Source organism: Bubalus bubalis, chromosome 3 (assembly GCF_019923935.1).
Source record: "Bubalus bubalis isolate 160015118507 breed Murrah chromosome 3, NDDB_SH_1, whole genome shotgun sequence".
Classification (NCBI taxonomy): Eukaryota; Metazoa; Chordata; class Mammalia; order Artiodactyla; family Bovidae; genus Bubalus; species Bubalus bubalis.
This window is the reverse complement of record NC_059159.1, coordinates 132,650,404-132,656,403: the sequence shown is the minus strand read 5'-3', so window position 1 is coordinate 132,656,403 and position 6,000 is coordinate 132,650,404. Positions and strand designations below refer to the sequence as shown.

Sequence of the window (6,000 nt, the reverse complement as noted above, 5' to 3'; positions counted from 1 at the left end):
TGCCAATATTCCTGAGGAAATATAACACTTGTCATTACTAGAAAAAACATGACTCCAGATATGTTTTAAAATATTAGTGGTACCAACAGAAAACTAAAATTTGTCTAAATAATTACTTATGTTTAAAGAGAATTCAATATGAAATTATAAATTATTGAGAAAAAATTATAAAATTTTTACAGCATTACCAAGTAGCTTTGAGGGAAATATGTACACTTAAAGCATTGCATAGTAAGAAATTTTTCACATAAAATCAAACTCCTTCAAGTAACTAAACTCCTATCCCAAAAAGCTTTGAAACTTAGAACAAAATAAGTAAGTGAATAATAAATTAAGTAAAAAGAATAAATTAATAAAGATAAAATAGAAATTAATAATCTAGAACAAGAAACTAAAAAAAAATTTTTTAATGATGCTTTGAGAACAATATAATGAACAAATCTTTACTAAGTCCGATTAATGAAAAAATGGAAAGAAGCTACAAATAAATATTGAAGCCAACAAATGGTCTTAATTACAGGTATAGAGAATATTTTACAAATTCAAAGTAAATACCATGAAGAAATTTATGCCAAATAATGAAAATTTTGATGAAAGACTTTTTTCTATGAAAAACATAATTTGTGAATATATACACACACACAAAAAGAGTAGAAAGTTCAAATAAAGAAAAAAATGAAAATAAATTTAAAGTAGAGGAAAGGATTCACTTTGAAAGACATAATAGTAACCTAGCAAATAAAATCTAAATGACAATTTAATTTCACCTAATATTCTCTAATTGTTGCTATTTGGCATCGGTGAGTGTCTAGATGAAATTGTCACTCTTATGGACTATTCAAAGAAATGGTACAAAAGAGGATGCTTTTTCAACCTCTATAAAATTTTGTGTTTTTACTCTATGCCTACTAAGGGGTTGGCTATGTATTTTGCACATTTTTTCTATAGGACAGTTTTAGGGACTTGCCTTGTGGTCCAGTGATTAAGACACCAAGCTTCCAATGCAGGGGATGTGGCTTCCTTTCTTGGTCAAGGAATTAAGATATCACATACTGCATGGACAAAAAAAAACAAAACAGCTTTTAAAATACTGTCTATCTGTGTCTATTTAACTGAAAGTTTCTATAAAATGTTCTTAAAGGAAACAATAAATTATGGAGCAATATATATAATGTAAGTCCATTTAAATTTTAAAACAATGATAACATTGCACCTAGGAGAATATTCATCAAGCTGTTAAGAATAACCACATCTGGAGGTCAAAGTGTGTGGAAACTGTATAAAGAGACAGGTGAGAAACAAAATGGGACTTTTCCGTTTTATTTTCTGATCTTGCATACTGCAAATTTTCACAATGTGAAAATAATTATCTTACATAAAGTAACTTAACATTTTAAAAAGAGTTGTTAAAACCTGGCTGTGATGGAGAGGTACTTGCTTTAAGTGAGTCTTAACTTGATACAGTTTTTCATTTCCATTTTCTAACAACATACAGGAAAAAGAAAGGGGAGGAAGAGGATGGGGTGGGCAGGAGGAGGAGGACAAGAAAGGAAATCCAGTGGACAAAATTTTTCACCAGAGTGATGCAGAACAAAAGAGAAAACATCCAGTTCAAGACAGAAACCCAGAAATCACCTTTTGGTAATTGGTAAGTAAGCAATAATTATCTTTTGGTACTGGTAAGTAATTAATAACTGCAGTGAGAAAGATGACATCATTACAGATTCCACAGATATTAAAAGGAATAGGGAATATTGTAGACAACTTTACAGTAATAAATTAGACAATTTTAATGAAAGAGATAAACTCCTCTGAAGACACAAACAATGACTGCCTGAGGACTGGACAAGAAGAGAGGGGTATGACAGTGAGAAAGGGGAAAAAATTATTACAAAGGGTCATGAGGAAACTTTCGTGGTTATGGATATCTTCTTTATCCTGATTGTGATCACAGTTTCATGGTACAGTTTTATAAATGTGAATGTTATATATGTCAATTATACCTCAATATATACATATAAAATTTTTTAAATTCCAAAATACAATCCTCAGCCCTTTCTTATGTTAATATACTGGACATTGTTGATTGCCCAACCCATCCATACTCTGTCCCATCATTCCCAAAAGGACTTCACTTTTGTGGCTCAAGAGAAAATAACTCCATTCCAATTTCCTGGGATTGGCCTTGTCGGTTTATTTTTGCCTCTCTCCCCTTCCCCACCCCACCCCATAGCAGTGATATTTTCAGGAATCACATTTAACTTGTTAAATGCAAAGTATTCTTCTGGTCAGGATTTGGCACAGGATGAGCATATGACTCAGTACAGTTCAATATTAAGTCAGAAGAGTGTGCTGGAGGCTTCTGTAAAATAAATTTTCTCATTCTCAATGGTAAGCAAGTTGAAAGAGACAAACTCTCACTTCTGGACACCAGGACATATTGATATGAAGCCAGAAGCAACCATAATTTATAATAGACATCATCATCATTATCTAAAGATAAAACCAACCCAATCCAGGGTCATGAAAGCAGTGCCATTAGAATAAGGTGAAGCTGAAGCCTTGTACTGTATCTTTTTAAAATTCCAGTTAGAAGATTTGATACATATTCTGGTTGTTAAAGTAAGTTTGAATCAGATTCTCTGTTGCTTGCAGCTAAAGATGTCCTACCTTACACCCTTGATCCCTCAACAGTATTGAACAGGTAAATACTTCCTTCTTAATGAAATATCCTCTTTCCTTGCTTTTGATAACTGCACGCTCTTATCTCTTTGAACTCTCCTTTTACGTCTCCTTTGTAGCCTCCTTTACCTCTATCCAGCCATTTAATATGTGACTTCCAGAAACCTCTTTTGGGGAGAAGGGGCTTCTTTGATTCTAACCCTACACTTTTATCTAAGTAATCTCAAACACTTCCAGAGTTTCTAAACCCTAACAACCACTAACTGTGTAATTACAGCTCAGATCCCCCTCTTGACCCCCAGATCCATATATCCAGCCACCTCTCAAAATCTCCCATTAGACAACTTAGCAACTTAATTCAGTCCAAAACCAAGACATGACTTTGCTTTCACACACACAAAAAAATCTCTTCCACTAGTGTCTTGCTGCTACTGTTGCTAAGTCACTACAGTCGTGTCCGACTCTGTGCGACCCCATAGACGGCAGCCCACCAGGCTCCCCCATCCCTGGGATTCTCCAGGAAAGAACACTGGAGTGGGTTGCCATTTCCTTCTCCAATGCATGAAAGTGAAAAGTGAAAATGAAGTCGCTCAGTCGTGCCTGACCCTCAGCGACGCCATGGACTGCAGCCTTCCAGGCTCCTCTGTTCATGGGATTTTCCAGGCAAGAGTACTGGAGTAGGTTGTCTTACATGTTAGTAAATGTCACCCCATCCATCCAGGTCAACACAGAAACCCAGAAATTATCTTTGAATCTACCCTCTCTCTGTCCATACTGTATCCCACTCCAAAATACCAATCACCTGATCCCATTGACATAATTCCCTAAATGTCTCTTGGATCCATACATTCTTTCTCCAACCCCACGATCACTGTAGTCTAAGCATCATTCATTATCATTCACCTCTTATTAGTGTGCCTACACTACCTTAGTTCTCAACCAATCCCTCCTTCACACTGTAGCACGAAATAAACATTTTTATTAGGGTATAATCGCTTTAGAATGTTGTGTTAGTTTCTGTTGTACAACAAAGTGAATCTATTATATGTATACATGTATCATATCCCCCTACCTTGGATCTCTCTCCCACCCCAGTTCCCCATCCCACCCCTCTAGGTCATCACAAAGCACCAAGCTTAGTCCCCTGTGCTATAGAGTATGTTCCACTAGCTATCTATTTTACACCTGGAGTATATATATGTTAATCCTGTTTTCCCAGTTCATCCCACTCCCCACCCCACCCCCATGTACACACATCCATTCTCTATGTTTGAGTCTCTATTCCTGCCCTGCAAATAGGTTAATTCGTACCACTTTTCTAGATTCCACATATATGCACCCTATGAAAGACATATTTTTAAATACAAACCTTACCAACTACACTTGCTGGCTTAAACCCCTTTAATGATCTCTCATTCCCCTGTAGGAAAGAGTTGAGAAATCTTAACATGGATTATAAAATCATGCCTGGTCTAGCTAGATTCAACCCCTTTTGTCTCATCTAATATCACTCTTTCTCTTCCTAAATTTCACCTGCTGCACACTTTCAGTCCCCCAGATCCACCATACTGCATCTCAGGATGGCCATGCCATGCATGCTGGTCCTTCTCACTGGAAACCTCCCCCTCAGCCCCTGTTGCCACTGCATACATTGGTTACCATACACCTAGACTATGGTAGGTGATGGTAAGAGGTCTATGATCAGTGATCCCTAGAATTGTACAACCCAACTGCCCTGCCCCTACGGCTGCCGAACTACATCATGGTTATTGTTATTTCAGCTTAAGTACATCCTCCTCTAGGAAACTTTCTCTGACCACCTCGTCTGATTATTGTCTTGAATTTTTGTATTGTAACACTCAGCACATTGATGACTGTTTGTTTGTGTTACCCTGTAACTGCCACTTAGACAAACTATTAATGAAAGATTGAATGTAAGAATGCAGTTGGACTTTGCCTCCATAACATGTCAAGTGCCTAAGTAATATTTAACAACACATATTTTCTCCCTATCCTTATTGATGTCCTTGGTTTAGAAATAGTGTGAAAGAAAAAAAAATAAAGGATAATCCTTGCTATTTCCACGATTCGGCTTTTACGTGCATCCTTTCATATAGTTATGAAGCCTGGAGAATATATACATACACATTTCTGTCCCCTTGGTACTCACTCCCCCAAAAAGAGGCATGATTCTTGTGAATTCCTGTGCAGAAGAATGTCCTTTTCTATGATTAAAAAGATGACAGATCAGCTTCAGTTAGAAAGTAGTGACTCTCCCATAACAACAAACATCCCTAAGATAATCAAACTAGTCTCAGAGAATTACAAATCTAGCAGATCCTCTTTGAGAAAACACTAGCTATCAAGTCACTAAGTTTCTTCATCTTCATAGCCTGTAACATGGATTTGTCAATTACAGATTTCCAAAGAAGACTTTTGCCAACAATATTTCCCTAGGATCTGTCTTCCACCCTCTTTATAGGTAGGTCTGCTGTTAAAATTGCTACCTTGGCTTGGCCTTAGATTTTTTTTCCCTCAGCTCCCCGTGAAGCCCACACACATGGCAAATGGTGGGATTCTGAATTTTACTTTGTTGTTTGCATCTGCATTCTGAAATTTCTTGAGAGATCAATGATGCATTTTAAAAGTTGACATAATTTTTTATTCAACATATATTGTTAAGTTAGAGAACAATTCACCTTATTCAATCCTCCATTCTTCTAGACATGGAAGTCTCCAATGAATTTCTCATTGCAAGTCCAATAGACTGTCATCTTTCTTTTGTCTCTTTAAATCAATACTCTAGCCTTCTCCATTAAACCTTCTGCCCTGGGAGGATTATCTGTATAGGATTTCTTTGCTCTCTGGCTCTTAGTGGGCTAGGCCCATAAGAAGCCCTGACTGGAGAGAGGATGTTTTCACTAGTGTATTCACTTTGTGAAAATTTATCAAGCTGTACTTTTTATGATTTTTGCATTTTTCTTAATGCAAGTTATACTTCAATAAAAAGTAAAAATAAGAAATATAAAATAAATAAGTGAACAAATGAATGGGCCCCTGAGTTATCTGATAACTCTTTAAATCTGAAGTTCAGAACCAACTAATCTCTTAGGCATTACAGGATGGTACCCATCATCTATAAGTCCTTTAAGGGCTTAAAGATGATGAAGAACTGGGGAAAATTTTGCTGGTTCCAAAGGAAAAAAATACAGTAAGAAAACTGCAAAAATTGGAAATAGATACTTAAGTAAATGTCTACAAAATGTAGCATCATGTCATTATGTCAAATGCTGTTCAACACATCATATATAATTGTAT

At 36.2% G+C, this 6,000-nt stretch overlaps 1 long non-coding RNA gene across 1 annotated transcript in view; it reads right to left on the bottom strand.

Moving 5' to 3' along the window:
• Positions 1 to 812: 812 nt before the first annotated feature.
• The window catches only part of LOC123332896, a 126,414-nt gene continuing 121,226 nt past the window's right edge, over positions 813 to 6,000 (bottom strand). The window contains exon 4 of the long non-coding RNA XR_006640874.1: positions 813 to 1,052. This is a non-coding gene — a long non-coding RNA (uncharacterized LOC123332896). The remainder of the gene's footprint in view (positions 1,053 to 6,000) is intronic.